The sequence below is a fragment of the Lolium perenne genome, chromosome 5 (genome assembly GCF_019359855.2).
Source record: "Lolium perenne isolate Kyuss_39 chromosome 5, Kyuss_2.0, whole genome shotgun sequence".
Classification (NCBI taxonomy): domain Eukaryota; kingdom Viridiplantae; phylum Streptophyta; class Magnoliopsida; order Poales; family Poaceae; genus Lolium; species Lolium perenne.
Window position 1 is genome coordinate 236,432,903 of NC_067248.2, and position 22,311 is coordinate 236,455,213.

The 22,311-nt window shown below is 45.7% G+C and overlaps 1 protein-coding gene across 1 annotated transcript in view; it reads right to left on the minus strand.

Moving 5' to 3' along the window:
- Nucleotides 1–22,311, minus strand: part of LOC127298295 (uncharacterized) — a 75,269-nt gene that overhangs the window by 51,096 nt on the left and 1,862 nt on the right. The gene's annotated exons all lie outside the window — the stretch shown is intronic.

A 22,311-nucleotide genomic window follows, 5' to 3' on the forward strand; every position in this document is an offset into this window, starting at 1 on the left:
GATAAGAACAAGATTATGCTACGTTTTCATTCCTACAAGGATCGTCGAGATCATCTACCTCGACAGTTTCATCTTGCAAGCATGAATAAAACTTACTGGTAGGATACCATCTTATCAAAATGCAGAACTATTAGTACCTATACTTGGGCTAAAATTTGCGCTCATAATTTTGTGACATGGTGTAGGTATTGAGATCATACAGTGGCACCCAACTGTGCATCCCAACTACCCAAGTGGCATGAGTCCATTTTAGTAGTTTCTTAGCCATTTTTATGTGTTTTTGGTTTTCTTTGTAGCCTTACTTCATGAATTATCACTGGTAGAAAAAAGGCCATCGGTCGCGGTTCGCAACTGCCATTGGTCGCGGTTGCGCAACCGCGACCAATTAAGCGCGACTAAAGGCCCCTCCTTTAGTCGCGGTTCCTTACGAACCACGACTAAAGGCGCCTCCACGTGGCCGCCAGCAGTCCTTCGGGGCGGAGGACCTTTAGTCGCGGTTCTCCTGGCCAACCGCGACTAAAGGCCGCCGCAGGTTTAGGGTTTTAGCCCCCCCCCCCCCCCTAACCTGGTTTCTTTTTAATTTGTATTGTTTTATTTCTTTTGTGTTTTATTTTAATTTTGAAGGAGTTTCACATATTCTACGGTACTACATACATGCATATGAATGTACAATTTCAAACAAATTTGAAATTAGAACCAAAAAGAATTCAAGAGGAATATACAATATATATTCAATATCGGATGACCATATACAATTTTGAACAAGTTTCCATACATAATTTAGTGCATATAAAGTTCTACGTCCTCTACATAGTGTTCTCCTCTAGGATCGATGACTTCCCTCGCGAACCATCCAGCTAATTCCTCTTGAAGTGGTCGGAAGCGAGCTTCTGGACTAAGCGTCGTCCGGAGGTTAATCCTCTTGATGTTGTTCTCAGACGGCTGCCGCTCAGTGGTGTATCTCCGGATCCTCTCACAAACATAGTATCCACATAGATTGGTCCCCGGTGGCTGAATATCCCCAGTCGCAGTCTTTGCCCTTTTAAATTGTAGCTCTTTTTTGAATTCACCGACCTTTTGATCTACGAACCGTCTCCAAACCCTACGAGGCAAAGAAAATTAAATGAACAAGAGAGTTATAAATAATTACTTTTGATATTAGGAAATGATGAACGAAATAGGCCGATCGATATAGAGCGCAAACGAATGAAAATAATTACTTTTGCATCATTTTTCTCATGTCGGCCCAAAGCGCCGGATCCATATTCAGAGAGTCGTGGACGAGAACTGTGGAGTTCTGAATTTGAATTACTAGCAGAATCCAGTGGAACCTGCGGACACGATACATGCACAGTCATGCATAACTCATCGATTAGCCACATACCATGCATGGAGTAAACAAAAGAGAATGTGCTCAAGACAGAAAAACTCACCCAAAATGGAAAGGAAATAGAATATTGATGACGCGTAAAGCACACGCTCGTTGGGAACCCCAAGTGGAAGGTGTGATGCGTACAGCAGCAAGTTTCCCTCAGTAAGAAACCAAGGTTTATCGAACCAGTAGGAGCCAAGAAGCACGTTGAAGGTTGATGGCGGCGGGATGTAGTGCGGCGCAACACCAGGGATTCCGGCGCCAACGTGGAACCTGCACAACACAACCAAAGTACTTTGCCCCAACGAAACAGTGAGGTTGTCAATCTCACCGGCTTGCTGTAACAAAGGATTAACCGTATTGTGTGGAAGATGATTGTTTGCGAAAACGATAGAACAATATTGCGAAGATTGTATTTCAAGAAAGAGAATTGGACCGGGGTCCACAGTTCACTAGAGGTGTCTCTCCCATAAGACAAACAGCATGTTGGGTGAACAAATTACAGTTGGGCAATTGACAAATAAAGAGGGCATGACCATGCACATACATATCATGATGAGTATAGTGAGATTTAATTGGGCATTACAACAAAGTACATAGACCGCCATCCAGCATGCATCTATGCCTAAAAAGTCCACCTTCAGGTTATCATCCGAACCCCCTCTAGTATTAAGTTGCTAACAACAGACAATTGCATTAAGTATTGCGCGTAATGTGACTAGTGACTACATCCTTGAACATAGCACCAATGTTTTATCCCTAGTGGCAACAGCACATCCATAACCTTAGAGGTTCTTGTCACCCCTCAGTTCACAGAGACATGAACCCACTATCGAGCATAAATACTCCCTCTTGGAGTTACTAGCATCAACTTGGCCAGAGCATCTACTAATAACGGAGAGCATGCAAGATCATAAACAACACATAGACATAGCTTTGATAATCAACATAACAAGTATTCTCTATTCATCGGATCCCAACAAACGCAACATATAGAATTACAGATAGATGATCTTGATCATGTTAGGCAGCTCACAAGATCCGACAATGATAGCACAATGGGGAGAAGACAACCATCTAGCTACTGCTATGGACCCATAGTCCAGGGGTAGACTACTCACACATCACACCGGAGGCGACCATGGCGGCGTAGAGTCCTCCGGGAGATGATTCCCCTCTCCGGCAGGGTGCCGGAGGCGATCTCCTGGATCCCCCGAGATGGGATCGGCGTTGGCGGCGTCTCTGGAAGGTTTTCCGTATCGTGGCTCTCGGTGCGGGGGTTTCGTCACGGAGGCTTTAAGTAGGCGGAAGGGCAAGTCGGGAGGGGGCACGGGGGCCCCGGACCACGAGGCCGGCGCGGCCAGGGGGTGGGCCGCGCCGCCCTAGGGTTTGGGCACCCTGTGGCCCCACTTCGTTTCGTCTTCGGACTTCTGGAAGCTTCGTGGAAAAATAGGCCCCTGAGCGTTGATTTCGTCCAATTCCGAGAATATTTCCTTACTAGGATTTCTGAAACCAAAAACAGCAGTAAAAACAAGAATCGGCACTTCGGCATCTTGTTAATAGGTTAGTTCCAGAAAATGCACGAATATGACATAAAATGCGCATAAAACATGTAGATAACATCAATAATGTGGCATGGAACATAAGAAATTATCGATACGTCGGAGATGTATCAGCATCCCCAAGCTTAGTTCTGCTCGTCCCGAGCAGGTAAAACGATAACAAAGATAATTTCTGGAGTGACATGCCATCATAATCTTGATCATACTATTTGTAAAGCATATGTAGTGAATGCAGCGATCAAAACAATGTATATGACATGAGTAAACAAGTGAATCATAAAGCAAAGACTTTTCATGAATAGCACTTCAAGACAAGCATCAATAAGTCTTGCATAAGAGTTAACTCATAAAGCAATAAATCAAAGTAAAGGCATTGAAGCAACACAAAAGAAGATTAAGTTTCAGCGGTTGCTTTCAACTTGTAACATGTATATCTCATGGATATTGTCAACATAGAGTAATATAACAAGTGCAATAAGCAAGTATGTAGGAATCAATGCACAGTTCACACAAGTGTTTGCTTCTTGAGGTGGAGAGAAATAGGTGAACTGACTCAACATTGAAAGTAAAAGAATGGTCCTCCATAGAGGAAAAGCATCGATTGCTATATTTGTGCTAGAGCTTTGATTTTGAAAACATGAAACAATTTTGTCAACGGTAGTAATAAAGCATATGTATCATGTAAATTATATCTTATAAGTTGCAAGCCTCATGCATAGTGTACTAATAGTGCCCGCACCTTGTCCTAATTAGCTTGGACTACCGGATCATCACAATGCACATGTTTTAACCAAGTGTCACAAAGGGGTACCTCTATGCCGCCTGTACAAAGGTCTAAGGAGAAAGCTCGCATTTGGATTTCTCGCTATTGATTATTCTCAACTTAGACATCCATACCGGGACAACATAGACAACAGATAATGGACTCCTCTTTTATGCATAAGCATGTAACAACAATTAATAATTTTCTCATTTGAGATTGAGGATATATGTCCAAAACTGAAACTTCCACCATGGATCATGGCTTTAGTTAGCGGCCCAATGTTCTTCTCTAACAATATGCATGCTTAACCATAAGGTGGTAGATCTCTTACTTCAGACAAGACGAACATGCATAGCAACTCACATGAAATTCAACAAAGAGTAGTTGATGGCGTCCCCAGTAAACATGGTTATCGCACAACAAGCAACTTAATAAGAGATAAAGTGCATAATTACATATTCAATACCACAATAGTTTTTAAGCTATTTGTCCCATGAGCTATATATTGCAAAGGTGAATGATGGAATTTTAAAGGTAGCACTCAAGCAATTTACTTTGGAATGGCGGAAAATACCATGTAGTAGGTAGGTATGGTGGACACAAATGGCATAGTGGTTGGCTCAAGTATTTTGGATGCATGAGAAGTATTCCCTCTCGATACAAGGTTTAGGCTAGCAAGGCTTATTTGAAACAAACACAAGGATAAACCGGTGCAGCAAAACTCACATAAAAGACATATTGAAAACATTATAAGACTCTACACCGTCTTCCTTGTTGTTCAAACTCAATACTAGAAATTATCTAGACCTTAGAGAAACCAAATATGCAAACCAAATTTTAGCATGCTCTATGTATTTCTTCATTAATGGGTGCAAAGCATATGATGCAAGAGCTTAATCATGAACACAACAATTGCCAAGTATCACATTACCCAAGACATTAATAGCAATTACTACATGTATCATTTTCCAATTCCAACCATATAACAATTTAACGAAGGAGAAACTTCGCCATGAATACTATGAGTAGAAACCAAGGACATACTTGTCCATATGCTACAGCGGAGCGTGTCTCTCTCCCATAAAGTGAATGCTAGGATCCATTTTATTCAAACAAAACAAAAACAAAAACAAACCGACGCTCCAAGCAAAGCACATAAGATGTGACGGAATAAAAATATAGTTTCAGGGGAGGAACCTGATAATGTTGTCGATGAAGAAGGGGATGCCTTGGGCATCCCCAAGCTTAGACGCTTGAGTCTTCTTGATATATGCAGGGGTGAACCACCGGGGCATCCCCAAGCTTAGAGCTTTCACTCTCCTTGATCATGTTGCATCATACTCCTCTCTTGATCCTTGAAAACTTCCCTCACACCAAACTCGAAACAACTCATTAGAGGGTTAGTGCACAATAAAAATTAACATATTCAGAGGTGACACAATCATTCTTAACACTTCTGGACATTGCATAATGCTACTGGACATTAATGGATCAAAGAAATTCATCCAACATAGCAAAAGAGGCAATGCGAAATAAAAGGCAGAATCTGTCAAAACAGAACAGTTCGTATTGACGAATTTTAAAATGGCACCAGACTTGCTCAAATGAAAATGCTCAAATTGAATGAAAGTTGCGTACATATCTGAGGATCATGCACGTAAATTGGCTTAATTTTCTGAGCTACCTACAGGGAGGTGGACCCAGATTCGTGACAGCAAAGAAATCTGGAACTGCGCAGTAATCCAAATCTAGTACTTACTTTTCTATCAACGGCTTAACTTGGCACAACAAAACACAAAACTAAGATAAGGAGAGGTTGCTACAGTAGTAAACAACTTCCAAGACACAAAATAAAAACAAAGTACTGTAGGTAAAAATATGGGTTGTCTCCCATAAGCGCTTTTCTTTAACGCCTTTCAGCTAGGCGCAGAAAGTGTGTATCAAGTATTATCAAGAGACGAAGTGTCAACATCATAATTTGTTCTCATAATAGAATCAAAAGGTACCTTCATTCTCTTTCTAGGGAAGTGTTCCATACCTTTCTTGAGAGGGAATTGATATTTTATATTACCTTCCTTCATATCAATGATAGCACCAACAGTTCGAAGAAAAGGTCTTCCCAATATAATGGGACAAGATGCATTGCATTCAATATCCAAGACAACAAAATCAACGGGGACAAGGTTATTGTTAACGGTAATGCGAACATTATCAACTTTACCCAAAGGTTTCTTTGTAGAATGATCAGCAAGATTAACATCCAAATAACAATTTTTCAACGGTGGCAAGTCAAGCATATCATAAATTTTCTTAGGCATAACAGAAATACTTGCACCAAGATCACATAAAGCATTACAATCAAAATCTTTAACCTTCATCTTAATGATGGGCTCCCAACCATCCTCTAGCTTTTTAGGAATAGAGGCTTCGCGCTCTAGTTTCTCTTCTCTAGCTTTTATGAGAGCATTTGTAATATGATGTGTAAAAGCCAAATTTATAGCACTAGCATTAGAACTTTTAGCAAGTTTTTGCAAGAACTTTATAACTTCAGAGATGTGGCAATCATCAAAATTCAAACCATTATAATCTAAAGCAATGGGATCATCATCCCCAATGTTGGAAAAAATTTCAGCAGCTTTATCACAGTGATTTAATGATTTTAGCGATTTAGGCAGTTTCTCGCGCTTTGCATTAGAAGTGGAAACATTGCTAACACCAATTATTTTATTATTATTAGTAGGAGATGCAGCAACATGTGTAGCATTAGCATTACAAGTGGTGGTAATAGTCCAAACTTTAGCTACATTCTTCTCTTTAGCTAGTTTTTCATTTTCTTCTCTATCCCACCTAGCACGCAGTTCAGCCATTAATCTTATATTCTCATTAATTCTAACTTGGATAGCATTTGCTGTAGTAACAATTTTATTATGATGATTTTCATTAGGCATAACTTTCGATTTCAAAAGATCAACATCAGCAGCAAGACTATCGACTTTAGAAGCAAGTATATCAATTTTCCCAAGCTTTTCTTCAACAGATTTGTTAAAAGCAGTTTATGTACTAATAAATTCTTTAAGCATGGCTTCAAGTCCAGGGGGTGAATTCCTATTATTGTTGTAAGAATTACCATAAGAATTACCATAGCCGTTGCCATTATTATAAGGATATGGCCTATAGTTGTTACTAGAATTGTTCCGGTAAGCATTGTTGTTGAAATTACTATTTTTAATGAAGTTTACATCAACATGTTCTTCTTGTGCAACCAATGAAGCTAATGGAACATTATTAGGATCAATATTAGTCCTATCATTCACAAGCATAGACATAATAGCATCAATCTTATCACTCAAGGAAGAGGTTTCTTCGATAGAATTTACCTTCTTACCTTGTGGAGCTCTTTCCGTGTGCCATTCAGAGTAGTTGATCATCATATTATCAAGAAGCTTTGTTGCTTCACCAAGAGTGATGGACATAAAGGTACCTCCAGCAGCTGAATCCAATAAATTCCATGAAGAAAAATTTAGTCCTGCATAGAAGGTTTGGATGATCATCCAAGTAGTCAGTCCATGGGTTGGGCAATTTTTAACCAGAGATTTCATTCTTTCCCAAGCTTGAGCAACATGTTCAGTATCTAATTGTTTAAAATTCATTATGCTAGTCCTCAAAGATATAATTTTAGCAGGGGGATAATATCTACCAATAAAAGCATCCTTGCATTTAGTCCATGAATCAATACTATTCTTAGGCAGAGATAGCAACCAATCTTTAGCTCTTCCTCTTAATGAGAAAGGGAACAATTTTAGTTTAATAATATCACCATCTACATCTTTATATTTTTGCATTTCACATAGTTCAACAAAATTATTAAGATGGGCAGCAGTATCATCAGAACTAACACCAGAAAATTGCTCTCGCATAACAAGATTCAGTAAAGCAGGTTTAATTTCAAAGAATTCTGCGGTAGTAGCAGGTGGAGCAATAGGTGTGCATAAGAAATCATTATTATTTGTGGTTGTGAAGTCACACAACTTAGTATTTTCAGGGTTGGCCATTTTAGCAACAGTAAATAAAGCAAACTAGATAAAGTAAATGCAAGTAACTAATTTTTTTGTGTTTTTGATATAGCAAACAAGATAGCAAATAAAGTAAAACTAGCAACTAATTTTTTTGTATTTTGATTTAGTGCAGCAAACAAAGTAGTAAATAAAACTAAGCAAGACAAAAACAAAGTAAAGAGATTGAGAAGTGGAGACTCCCCTTGCAGCGTGTCTTGATCTCCCCGGCAACGGCGCCAGAAATTTAGCTTGATGACGCGTAAAGCACACGCTCGTTGGGAACCCCAAGTGGAAGGTGTGATGCGTACAGCAGCAAGTTTCCCTCAGTAAGAAACCAAGGTTTATCGAACCAGTAGGAGCCAAGAAGCACGTTGAAGGTTGATGGCGGCGGGATGTAGTGCGGCGCAACACCAGGGATTCCGGCGCCAACGTGGAACCTGCACAACACAACCAAAGTACTTTGCCCCAACGAAACAGTGAGGTTGTCAATCTCACCGGCTTGCTGTAACAAAGGATTAACCGTATTGTGTGGAAGATGATTGTTTGCAGAAAACAGTAGAACAATATTGCAGTAGATTGTATTTCAGTAAAGAGAATTGGACCGGGGTCCACAGTTCACTAGAGGTGTCTCTCCCATAAGACAAACAGCATGTTGGGTGAACAAATTACAGTTGGGCAATTGACAAATAAAGAGGGCATGACCATGCACATACATATCATGATGAGTATAGTGAGATTTAATTGGGCATTACGACAAAGTACATAGACCGCCATCCAGCATGCATCTATGCCTAAAAAGTCCACCTTCAGGTTATCATCCGAACCCCCTCCAGTATTAAGTTGCTAACAACAGACAATTGCATTAAGTATTGCGCGTAATGTAACTAGTGACTACATCCTTGAACATAGCACCAATGTTTTATCCCTAGTGGCAACAACACATCCATAACCTTAGAGGTTCTTGTCACCCCTCCAGATTCACAGAGACATGAACCCACTATCGAGCATAAATACTCCCTCTTGGAGTTACTAGCATCAACTTGGCCAGAGCATCTACTAATAACGGAGAGCATGCAAGATCATAAACAACACATAGACATAGCTTTGATAATCAACATAACAAGTATTCTCTATTCATCGGATCCCAACAAACGCAACATATAGAATTACAGATAGATGATCTTGATCATGTTAGGCAGCTCACAAGATCCGACAATGATAGCACAATGGGGAGAAGACAACCATCTAGCTACTGCTATGGACCCATAGTCCAGGGGTAGACTACTCATACATCACACCGGAGGCGACCATGGCGGCGTAGAGTCCTCCGGGAGATGATTCCCCTCTCCGGCAGGGTGCCGGAGGCGATCTCCTGGATCCCCCGAGATGGGATCGGCGTTGGCGGCGTCTCTGGAAGGTTTTCCGTATCGTGGCTCTCGGTACTGGGGGTTTCGTCACGGAGGCTTTAAGTAGGCGGAAGGGCAAGTCAGGAGGGGGCACAGGGGCCCCAGACCACAGGCCGGCGCGGCCAGGGGGTGGGCCACGCCGCCCTAGGGTTTGGGCACCCTGTGGCCCCACTTCGTTTCGTCTTCGGACTTCTGGAAGCTTCGTGGAAAAATAGGCCCCTGGGCGTTGATTTCGTCCAATTCCGAGAATATTTCCTTACTAGGATTTCTGAAACCAAAAACAGCAGAAAACAAAGAATCGGCACTTCGGCATCTTGTTAATAGGTTAGTTCCAGAAAATGCACGAATATGACATAAAATGTGCATAAAACATGTAGATAACATCAATAATGTGGCATGGAACATAAGAAATTATCGATACGTCGGAGACGTATCAAATATCACTTTTGAGTTCCTGTTTTCTAAGAAACCGCCACAGGTCTTCCTCCACGTCGGCGGGGTGGAGTTCTAACACATATGAATTAACGATGTGTGGGTCAATGAACCCAACATCATGGATGCGCCTTATTCGCATTTCCCGCTTCTTCAATCTGCATAATAGCGTACACAACAAGATAGTTAGGACAATATATATATATATATATATATATATATATATATATATATATAGTGCAGGCAATGAACGAGATGGGGTAGAAATTAACAAATCACTTACAGAACATAGCAACTGATGATAGATTTGTCGAGCTCGCGCAGATTGAACAGCTGGAACAATTCACTCCGATGAATTTGTATATAGTAATGTTCGAAGTGATGCTCATGTCTAACTTCCGCATAAATATAGTCTTTGGCGTTTTTAAGTTTTATGTAACCCTTGTACCAATTTAGCAGACCTTTCATTTGTCGAGGTAGATCCTCTTCCTGCGCAGGCTCGACGAGAGGCCCATTCTCCACATATGTAAATACTACGTCCTTCATTGGCGCCTCATCAAGGCCTAACAGTGCACGAAAAGTGATACCTAAGTTGGCCGCTTGTTCTGTGGCACTCGCTACAGTCAATCCCTGTGCTGCCGCAGCTGCTATGATTTCGGGGGCATCGTCCCGACCGGCGGCTTTCACTATGAGCGGGGCGATCGATTGTTTACTTTGTTCCCCGAGCTGGGCAACTTGTTTCCCCCCTTTTTTACTTTCTAATTCTTTCTCGGCCTCCTTCTGCTTCTCCGCCAACTCTTGGTTCCTCTTGAACGCGAGTGCTTGCCTACGAAGTTCACGTTCATAGTCGTCAGGCAGATTCTTCGCGGCTTGGGACGGTGTGTTCAAAAATGACTTAGCCCACTGCTTTTGCTTGTCAGAAAATACTGGCTTGGGCTCGCCCTCTCTTTTCTTCTTGCAGTCCTCCTTCCATTTCTCATGCTGAGCAGCCACGGCCGCTGCATTTTTCTCGACACTAAGTTCCCAAGGCCTCGGGATGAGAGGCTTCAGTGATGGCTCTGGTATCTTTGTGGTTCTAGGTACATAAGGCTCCGGGTTAATAACCCAGGACTGCTTCTGCTTCTTCGCCGGAGGTGGATTGGGTGGCGGCGTCTGATCACCCGCCGGACGAGGACTGGGGGGCGGCGTCTGCTTACCCGCCGGAGGTGAATTGGGGGGCGGCGTCGGCTGACGTGAAGGAGGTGTAGGTGAACCACCACCACCACCACCGCCGCCGCCACCACCACCGGAGGGGGGTGGACTTGTTTGCCTTGGCGCCTCGTCTGGAAACTTGATAAACTTCTTTTTCCATAGAATGAACTGGCGCTTGACACCTCCAAGTCTTCTCTCCCCTTCGGGTGTAGCAATGTCAATCTCCAGTTCCTCAAACCCTGGGACTATTTCCTCCACCGTGACACGAGCATAGCCATCTGGAATGGGGTTGTTGTGGTGGAGTGCTCCAGGCTCACATGGTAAAGCACTGCCGATGGCTACCTTCGTGGACATGTTCCCAATTGGATAATGCAGATGACATTCTTTCATCTCATTTACATCGTCCACGGGGTAGCGAGGAGGCTCCGGTGCAGTAATTTCGACCGCCGTTGCATTATCAGTAGCCGGCGGGTTCTCCGTGGAAGCCACGCTGCTTCTCATCCGCGGCTGGCTTCCGAGATCCGCTGGATGATCTTCATGCGCCCCAGCTGCCGATCTTTCTTGTACTAGTATACTCACGGTTTTCTTTATCGTATCCATTTCCGATACCAACCGCGCCATAACATCTGCATCCCGATCCATCTTTCTCTTACGGCTTTTGTAACCGTACGGGTCATCTTTCTGGGAGAACCCTATTTTCCACGGAATGTTCCCCATGCCTCGTACACGTCCTCCGTGTTCAGGTTTCCCGAGGGCTTTTGTCAGCGCGTCATTCTCTCTATTGAACTTGATCTTCCCCAGTTGAGCATCCCTCATTGCGTCAATAAGGGCTTGGGTGGGTTTAAACTTTGTGTCACTATGAACACACTCCCCTGTCTCCGGGTCTAGCGTTCCCCCATGCCCGTACCACCAGCTTTTGGCCCTTGGGTCCCATCCCTCCGTACCTGGACGGATTCCTCGCGTCGTCAGCTCGTTCTCCATCTTCTCCCACCTAGGCTCCCAAAGGCGATACCCTCCTGGCCCCATAATATGATTGTACTCCTTCTTAGCCGCATTTTCCTTATTTTTTTCGATAATTCAATGAACTGCTTCGATTTCTTCTGCTTCACAAAGTCTGGCCAATCATGTTTCAGTTTCTCATATTGTCCTGTGAAATTCGGAGTCTTGTTCTGGTTGACATAGCCACGGGTTAGATTTTGCTTGAATTTCCGGAATGTTTCGGCCATCTTATGAAGAGCGACCTCTTTGACTAGCCTCCTCCTCTTCTTGTTTTCCTCAATCTTGGTACCCTCCTTATCGAACTTGTGGTATTCCGGAGGTAGGATGAAATGTTCCCGAAGCTTTTTCAAGCAATCTTTTTTTGTTCTCTTGTCGACAAAAGTGAAACCAACACGTGCCTTCTTTGGCTCATTCCACTCCTGGAGGGTGATCGAGACGTTCTCTCTAACGACGGCTCCGCATTGGTTGATAAACTTGGTGGCGTGCTTGGGGGGCTCCAGCGGCCTGCCGGTTGCACTGTCGACAACCTCGATGGTATATGTTTCTCCTTGTTTCTGCGTCTTGGTTGCGCCACGCTTTGACGACGTACTCGATTGTTTCGACGATCCGGCCGAGGGCTAAAATAAGAAAGAGAGTCGCGCGCGTTAGTACACACATATTTATTCAAATCAGTAAGTTTGTATCACCAGAGGCTCAACGTATATATATACCTCGGCGCCCGAGCTGGTTCCTACTTGCGCTTGAAGATCGTCGTTTATCGACGTTTCTTCCCCATCATCTTGCTGATGGCCTTCATCTTGACCGTCAAGATTCAGATAAGAAGAAATATCCTCGAGGTCTTCTTCATCTTGTTCGGTCGGCACATAAATAATATCGCCTTTTATGATGCCAAATATATGGTCTTCAGCTGCTTGATCATAGTTGTCCATAATCGGGTCAGCTCTATCGTCCGCCATATGTCAGTCCTGAAAACATGCATGTAGTAAAAAATAATTAATTTGGCGGTGGCAAAAGGAGAGAGGGCGGTGGCGGTGGCGAAAGGGGGGCGGCGGTGGCAGTGGCGGTGGCGAAAGGGGGGCGGCGGTGGCAAAAGGAGAGAGGGCGGTGGCGGTGGCGAAAGGAGGGCGGCGGTGGCGGTGGCGCCGCCCCCTCGCCGCCCCATCTGTATACACGCGGGGTCGGTGTGTTTCTGTCTCTCCTCTATATACGGAGGGGGCGGCGATGGGGGGCGGCGCACCTCAAGTACAATTTAAGTTTAATTTATTTAGAACTATATTTTTAAGTTACATAGAACTATTTGAATTAAAAACAATTAAGTTTACAAAATTTTAAGTTACAATTTTGATTAACAAATTTGAAGTTAAATATTTTGTTAAGTTTAAATTTTTGTTAATATTATATATTCATGTTAAGTTATTTTTTTGCTAAGTTATTTTGTTAAGTTAAAAAAAACAAAAAAAATGAGAGATCGAGGCAGGGGCGCCGTGTATCTGGCGCGCCCCGCCCTCTCTCTCCCGCGCGCGGCGCGGCCGGTACACGTACGGTGGGCGGCGGTGGAGGCGGCAGGCGAACCGCGGGCGGCGGAGGCGGCAGCGGCGGCGATGAAACGGCGAAGCGCGCGCGCGCGGTGGTACGGCGCGCGGCCGGTGTGCCACGCGGGAACCGAGAAGGGCGCGCGGCGGTCGACGGCGGCGACGCACGCGAGGCGGTCGAGGGCGTCGGCGTCGAGGGCTAGGCGGCGGCCGAGGGCCTCGGCGTCGGTCGAGGGCGTCGTCGGCGTCGAGGGCAGCCTGCCGACGTCGAGGAAGAGGCGAAGGAGGCGCGCGCAGCCTGACGGTTCGAGGAAGAAGAAGACAAGTGAACCGCCAGCGCGCGCGCGAAATATATAGCAAAGACCTTTGGTCGCGGTTGGTCCGGCCAACCGCGACTAAAGGCACTTTAGTCGCGGTTGGCCGGACCAACCGCGACTAAAGGTTATTTTTCGCCGAAAATTTGGTTCCCGCGGAAAATAGCCTTTACTCGCGGTTGGCCAGGCCAACCGCGACCAAAGGTCTATTTCAAAATACTTTTCAATTTCTAAATGTTAAAAATATTAATAATATATCAAACAATTCAGGAAAATAAAACTAATTCATTTCTAAATGTTAAAAATACAAATAATATATCAAAAAATTCAGGAAAATAAAACTAATTCATTTCTAAATGTTAAAAATACAAATAATATATCAAAAAATTCAGGAAAATAAAACTAATTTATTTCTAAATGTTAAAAATACAAATAATATATCAAACAATTCAGGAAAATAAAACTAATTCATTTCTAAATGTTAAAAATAAAAATAATATATCAAAAATTCAGGAAAATAAAACTAATTCATTTCTAAATGTTAAAAATACAAATAATATATCAAAAAAGTTTAAATTTAGTTTATAAAGTCGTTGTCGGTTGTTTTTGTTCAATAAAGTGGTTCCGTCTTTCCGTCGGCCCCTCTTCCCGCCTCTGTCTTTCAGCCGGCCCCCTCTTCCCGCCTCTGTCTTTCCGCCGACCCCCTCTTCCCGCCTCTTTCTTCCCGCCTCCTGTCTTCCCGCCTCTTTCTTCCCGCCACTTTCTTCCCGCCTCCTGTCTTCCCGCTCCAATTTTTCCCGCCATTTCTCACTACATATATGTAGCCCGGCCTGGCCAGCATTATCACATCTCTACAATCTCTCATCACTCTCTCATGGCTTCCACCGCACCCACTCTAACCTACCAGCAGGTGGAGGAGCTTTGCGCCTCGAACTACCCTTGCCCACCGGGCTACCGCGTCCCCGCCGGCTGGAGCCTAAGCGCTGGCGGCGTGCCGGTCCCTCCCCTCCCTCAGGGTACTGCGCGCCGGGCGGCCATCTCGAACCACTACTACCTCGACCTCACGCCGGAGCAGCGGATGAATCCCCGCTGGCATCCCGATAACCAGCATACTTGGGACGCCTTCTTCATCAATCGGCGTGAGAGGGCGCTCGCCAGATATGAGGAGGACGGTCTGCCTCCTGGGAACTTCCACGAGGCCGGCCGTCGGCTATGGTGGTACGGCCGGACTCTGCAGAGCGTCATGGACTACATCACGGCCGGCGATATCCCCCGCCTGCGCTGGCCTCAGTTCGAGCCACGAGCGCCGGCCGACGACAGCGACGACAGCAGCGACGACGACGGCGGCAACATAGAAGGCGACGACTACCAGTACAACGGCGGCGACTATGAAGACTACGAGTATGCATATTATACGCCTAGGCAGGAGTATGACTAAATCACTCCAAATTTCATGTATCATCAGTGCTATCTCGAATCAATCGAATCATTCGAAAATGGACACCAGAACACATCACGGATAATATAATTCACATGATCCATTCAACAAAGTTTGGTACAATAAACTATTACACATCATTTCTTCCCTTGTGTCCCTGCTTGCTTACGATTGGGCCGTATCCATGGAGCATCCTCATCATTTAACTTAATGCTTGGGTCGGTGTTCACTTTGAATGGCGGAATTTCACCAAACATATTATAATCTTCTGACATGTCTGTCTTGTCCTCCACTCCCACGATGTTTCTTTTCCCTGAAAGAACAATGTGGCGCTTTGGATCATCGCATGATGTACTGATCGTTTTCTTATCTTTCCGTTTCCTCGGTTTGCTACTCATGTCCTTGACATAGAAAACCTGAGCAACATCTTTCGGTAGGATGAATGGTTCGTCAAGGTAACCAAGATTGTTGAAATCCACCATTGTCATTCCGTATTGCTGGTCCACCTTTACCCCACCTCCTGTTAGCTTGAACCATTTGCACCGGAACAAAGGGACCTTAAAGGAGGGTCCATAGTCAAGTTCCCATATCTCCTCTATGTAACCATAATATGTGACCTTTTGCCCATTCTCGGTTGCTGCATCAAAGCGGACACCACTGTTTTAGTTGGTGCTCTTTTTATCTTGGGCGATCGTGTAAAATGTATTCCCATTTATCTCGTACCCTTGGAAAGTCGTTATAGTCGAAGATGGTGTCTTGGCCAACATGTACAGCTGATCTACAACCTTATTGTCATGCATTAAATGTTTTCTCAACCAACTGCCGAAAGTCTCCATATGGGCCTTCCTAATCCAGGATTCAGGCTTCCCCGGGTTGTCCGAGCGTAAAATATTCTTGTGTTTCTCAAAGTACGGAGCCACCAAGCTGGAATTGGTCAGAACTGTGTGGTGTGCTTCAGTCAGAGAATGGCCGTCCATACATATCGTTGATTTCCTTCCGATCGTGCCTTTTCCACTTAGTCTCCCCTCGTGCTGCGATCGAGGAAGACCAATCGGCTTAAGGTCAGGAACAAAGTCAACACAAAACTCAATTACCTCCTCATTTCCATAGCCCTTGGCGATGCTTCCTTCTGGCCTAGCACGGTTACGAACATATTTGTTTAATACTCTCATGAACCTCTCGAAGGGGAACATATTGTGTAGAAATACAGGACCGAGAATGGAAATCTCTTCGACTAGGTGAACCAGGAGGTGCGTCATAATATTGAAGAAGGATGGCGGGAACACCAACTCAAAACTGACAAGACATTGGACCACATCGTTCTGTAACCGTGGAAGAACTTCTGGATTGATTACCTTCTGAGAGATTGCATTGAGGAATGCACATAGCTTTACAATGGGTACTCGAACATTTTCCGGCAGGAGCCCCCTTAAAGCAATCGGAAGCAATTGCGTCATAATCACGTGGCAGTCGTGAGACTTCAGGTTTTGGAACTTTTTCTCCGCCATGTTTATTATTCCCTTTATATTGGACGAGAATCCAGACGGGACCTTCATACTGCTCAGGCATTCAAAAAAGATGACCTTCTCTTCTTTGGTCAGAGCGTAGCTGGCACGACCTTGAAACCATTCCGGATGCCGGTTATCAGGGTCTTTCAAACGTTGCTGGTCCTGCCGTGCTTCCTTTGTATCATTTGTCTTCCCATACACGTCCAAGAAGCTTAGGAGGTTCACGCAAATATTCTTCGTAACATGCATCACGTCGATTGCAGAGCGGACATCTAGGACTTTCCAATATTCTAGCTCCCAGAATATAGATTTCTTCTTCCACATGGGTGCGTGCCCGTCAGCTCCCTTCGGAATTGATTGTCCGCCAGGACCCTTTCCAAAGATGACTTTCAAATCCTTGACTATATCAAATACCTCAGCACCAGTGCGTTTCGCAGGCTTCGGCCGGTGATCTGCCTTGCCGTTGTAATGCTTGCCTCTCTTTCTTACTGGATGAATTTTCGAAAGAAATCGACGATGCCCAAGGTACACGTTCTTCTTACAATTTGGCAAATGTACACTGTCAGTCTCATGTAAGCAGTGCGTGCATGCATTGTATCCCTTATTTGATAGTCCCGAAAGGTTACTAAGAGCAGGCCAATCGTTGATGGTTACGAAAAGTAACGCTCGTAGGTCAAATTCCTCTTCTTTGTGCTCATCCCACACACGGACACCAGGTCTGCCCCTCAACTGTAAAAGTTCATCAACTAATGGCCTTAGGTACACATCGATGTCGTTGCCGGGTTGCTTCGGACCTTGGATGAGCACTGACATCATAATGAACTTCCGCTTCATGCACAACCAAGGAGGAAGGTTGTAGATGCATAGAATCACGGGCCAGGTGCTATGGCTGGAGCTCTGCTCGCCAAAAGGATTCATGCCATCTGTACTTAGACCAAATCTTATGTTCCTTGCGTCAGCTGCAAAATCTTTAAACTCTCTGTCGATCTTTCTCCATTGCGTTCCATCTGCGGGGTGTCTCAACTCCCCGTCCGACTTACGGTCCTCTTTGTGCCATCGCAACAACTTGGCATGCTCTTTGTTCCTGAACAGACGTTTCAACCGTGGTATTATAGGAGCATACCACATCACCTTGGCGGGAACCTTCTTCCTGGGTTTCTCGCCCTCAACATCGTCACCAGGGTCATCGCCTCTGATCTTATAACGCAATGCAGTGCATACCGGGCATTCATTCAAATTCTCGTATTCACCGCGGTAGAGGATGCAGTCGTTGATGCATGCATGTATCTTCAGAACCTCTAAACCTAGAGGGCAGACAACCTTCTTTGCTTCGTACGTAGTGGCGGGCAACTCGTTATTCTTTGGAAACATATTCTTCAACATTTTCAGCAAGTTTTCAAATGCCGAGTCAGCTACACCTGCCTGTGCCTTCCATCTCAGCAAATCCAGTGTGCAGCCCAGCTTTTTCAGACCATCATCGCATCCGGGGTACAGCGCCTTCCTGTGATCCTCTAACATGCGATCCAAATTCTCCCTCTCTTTTTCAGTTTCGCAGCGTCTCCGTGCATCAGCAATGGTCCGACCAAGATCATCAACGGGATCATCACGTGCCTCTTCTTCACCTTCCCCTTCACCTGCCCCTTCACCTTCAGCATCCTCCATGAAAGTATCACCGAAATGAGCAAGATAGCTTTCATCGATGAAATCATCCCCTTCTTCATCTTCTTCCATTATAACCCCTCTTTCTCCATGCTTGGTCCAACAATTATAGCTTGGCATGAAACCGTGCCGAAGCAGGTGCATGTGAACATCTCTTGAGGAAGAGTAACCCTTCTGATTCTTACAGTCAACACATGGACAGATAACAAAACCCTTCTGCTTGTTCGCATTAGCCACTACGAGGAAATTTTTCAAACCCGTAGTGAACTCGCCGGAGAGTCGGTTACCGTACATCCATTGCCGATTCATCTGCATTATTATAATATAAAATATATAATTAACCATCATGCATTTGTTAAACTAAATAGAAATTAAACAATGAACGACACACATGCATATTTTATCAATGACACATGAAAGGTTCAAGTTGCTAACCGCGATCGAGGAGGAAAAAATAAATGAGGAAGCTCGATCAAGTGTGGCTCGGACACTTCATATCATGTTGGTTTCATGCTCTTGGGGCATTTCATCAAACACCTTGTGTGCATAAGAGGAGCCAAAAGCAAACCAACACCCCCTTGTAAAGTTTGTGAACAGAAGTGGCACCAAATGGCTAAGTGCTGTGGGATGAACGGTATATATAGGGGAGGGGCTTTAGTCGTGGTTGTCCTGGCCAACCGCGACTAAAGGCCTTTGGGCCAGGCCTGAGGACATTTAGTCGCGGTTGGCCCTCCCGTCCACCAGCTGGCCACCGAGCGCGCTGGGCCCAGGCCTTTGGTCGCGGTTCGCCTCCCGAACCGCGACTAAAGACCACATTAGTCACGGTTCGTGTAATTTCGCGACTAATGGGCTGGACGGAAGCCCTTTTTTCTACCAGTGTATGAAAATTTAATCTTATTGGACCATTTGTTTTCATAAATTGCCTTGGTTTTGTGCCTATAAAAATTAGATTCAGGTGTCTGTTCTGGCTCATCTCAATTACTGGCTTCGCTGCCGCTGTGCCGCACGTCGACCTGTTGCATGTACAACGGTGTTTCGGTGATTTTGCGTGCCAAGCTAGAGTCACGCAGGATGGATGCGTTGTGCGGCACCGCGACAACGTCAATGGCAGCAAATGGACGTTTTCCAGGGGACCAGATATTCAGTTTAACTGTAAATGAAAGCCCATGAAAGAAAAATCACTTTCTAAAATCCATCATTTTGTCCTGAATAGTAGAGGTTGTAAAAGGGGCTCACACACACGTCGACACAATCCGCAAGGTTAGAGGGCGCAATCGAAAAAGGAGAGGTCACGTCAAAGAACGCCGAACACCGATCGTCAGAGGTGTAACAAACTGCGTCACCCCTGTTGTACTCTCTTCACACGATCGAGCATTCAAGAGCACGGCCATTCCCTGGAAGATTTGTGCGACACGACATTTCCTACTACGGAGTAGCTACTATACATTTGTGTGATATAATGCGCGTGAAATCTGGAGAGCAACAACATTCCCCGTGAAAAACGACGCATTTCTTTTTTTCAACTAGAATTTGGCCTAAGGCATCTCCAGCGGCGCGACGCAAACGGACGCTGAGCGACCGTTTTCGTCCGTCGTGACCGGAAATGCGTCTGGCACCACCTCTAGCGGGGCAACGCAAAGTGATCGGGCCGTCCGCGGAGACGCAAACCTGACCCAAATATGCGCCCCGGATGCGTCTCTGGCGGACACTCGGCGGACGCGGAAAGTGTCCGCTCGCGTCTGGCGGACGTTTTGTCGGGCCCGCCTGGCAGCGACCCTGCGTCGATGCGTCTTCTCAAACGCGCCAGCGACTGGCGTCGCTGCGTCGATTCGGCAGTCTGCGCCACGTTAATGGTGATGCATCGGCTGCCGAGGGGACGCCCACCTCCGCCAACCACGTTAATGGCGACGCCACGCGTCCCGCGGCCACCGCTTGCCGCCGGCCTATATAAAGGGGCGCGCGTTCTTCTTCCTCATCCACTCCTCCATAGAAACCCTAGCCGCCAAAAAGCTCGACCGTAGCGCCGCCTAGGTGTTCCTGCGACGCAGCCAGGCCCGCGAAGAAGTCCATGGCCGGTCCTGGTGGCCGGCGAGGCGGTCGAGGCCGCGGCCCTAGGCGCCCCCGTGGCCGGGGCAGGGGCCGCCGTGGTGGAGCAGCTACGGCCCCACGCTCGCCGTCGCATGCGCCCTCCTTGTCCTCGCAGGACGAGCGCTGCTTCGAGTTCCTCCTCCGCATCGACGACGACCCACTCGCCATCAAGCGGCTCCCGTACAAGTTCGCCGAGTTCGTCCACGGCGTCAAGCCGGCGCAGTTGCAGCTACGGGAGGCCAGCTGCAACTTCTGCCGCTGGTCCGTGGAGGTCTTGTTCGACGGGCAGGGCAAGATGTACCTGCACACGGGGTGGGACAAGTTCGCCCGTGACCTCGAGCTCGAGCCCGGCTGCCAGCTCACCTTCCTCTACGAGGGGGACGGCGAGATGATCGTCAAGGTGTTCGACGACATAGCCTGCCGCAGGCAGTACCACACCGGCGAATCCGGCTCGGACACCGATAGTTAGAACGTCGAGTGTTCTTTCTTTGCAGCGAATCTGGCTACGGGCCAGACGAAACCAGTAGTGGAAGTTTCTCGATGTTCATCTTATCGGTAGAATCAACAAGGGCACCATCTCCTCCCGCTGGATTTTCCAGTTTGGGTGATTGGGTGTGCCCTCGAATGTTCTTTCTTGGCAGCGAACATACGGAAATCAACATAACTGGTTTCTTTTAAAAAAAAATTTATATTTGTGTCGACCATGGTTCAAACTATGTGTTAGTTTATGTAAACCACGTTCCAAACTATGTGTTAGTTTGTGTAAAATCATGTTTCAATATGTAATATTTGGAACTATGTTTAAATGGAGAAGAGGAAAAAAAGAAAAATAAATAAATGCGTCGCCCCCTGGAGCAGCCCCCAGACGCAAACGGACGCGCGAACAAAAACGATCATTTTAGCGTCCGCAGCGCGACGCAAACGGACGCTTGCGGACATTAAAATGCGTCGCGCCGCTGGAGATACCCTAAGCATTGCAAGAACCGGAAAATTAACCGTTGCTCCTCCGGCCCGCATGTGTCTCCGGCCACTTAAGTTACCGCAGCGACCGGTCACGAAAATGTTTCTTACCATCCACGAGGTGTGCAAGGAATGAGACTGGAGAAGGCACGCACGCATCCCATTCTTTCCACTAGCTAGGTTTTCTTTTTGAAGTCGACCTCGCCTCTCTCGGTTTGTCAACCCTCTCTCTGACTGAACCGGAGCACGCGCTAGGCGTCTGACCTTTTGGCCTTGCTAGATTGATATATGCTGAAAATGGACACATGCAAAATAGTTACTGGCTGCCTCTGTAGTCTGTATGTGTCTCTGGCCGCGGCACGGGCCGGTGAGGGTGTGACAGCGTAGCATGGGCGAGCTGAGAGCAGTGGGCACGCGCGAGCCGGTTCGTGAACAGCATCCATCCAACTGCACGGATCAATGTTCGTCAGGCTCGCATAAAGACACACTCCGGCACAGGGGCTGTACTTGCTCACGTACTGTTCCACATTGCCATCTCTGATAAACGATCAGGGCTCACATGCCAGCGAACAATTTCGAGTACAAGTCATATTTGATGATCAGCAGTGCAAAGATGCGAGTACGTGCCCCACATAATCAACTGCACATAATACGTGGTAGAAACTGGAATTGTTAATGCTACAACTATCTGTTGTTTGAAAACAAACTTGAAAATCTATCGTGCCACAATCTAGACATCTTCACAATTCTCTTTTAGACATAAGGAACATTAAATTAATAAATCCACGAATAACTGCTACAAGATGCTGAAAGTTGGCAACACACACGAAGAAAGAAAATACAACAAGAAACACAGCTTGAGAGCGAAACCTTCAGCCATTCGCGCAATCAGGAACTTTGAATGGCAGGTAGTGGAAACAGGCACACCATCGGGAGAAAGATACAGATGCGCAGAATCATCAAAACAAAAAAGGAAAATCTTGTGTAAATTTTGTTCAATGTGTAATTACTGAAACTTTTTGGTTGTGTGCA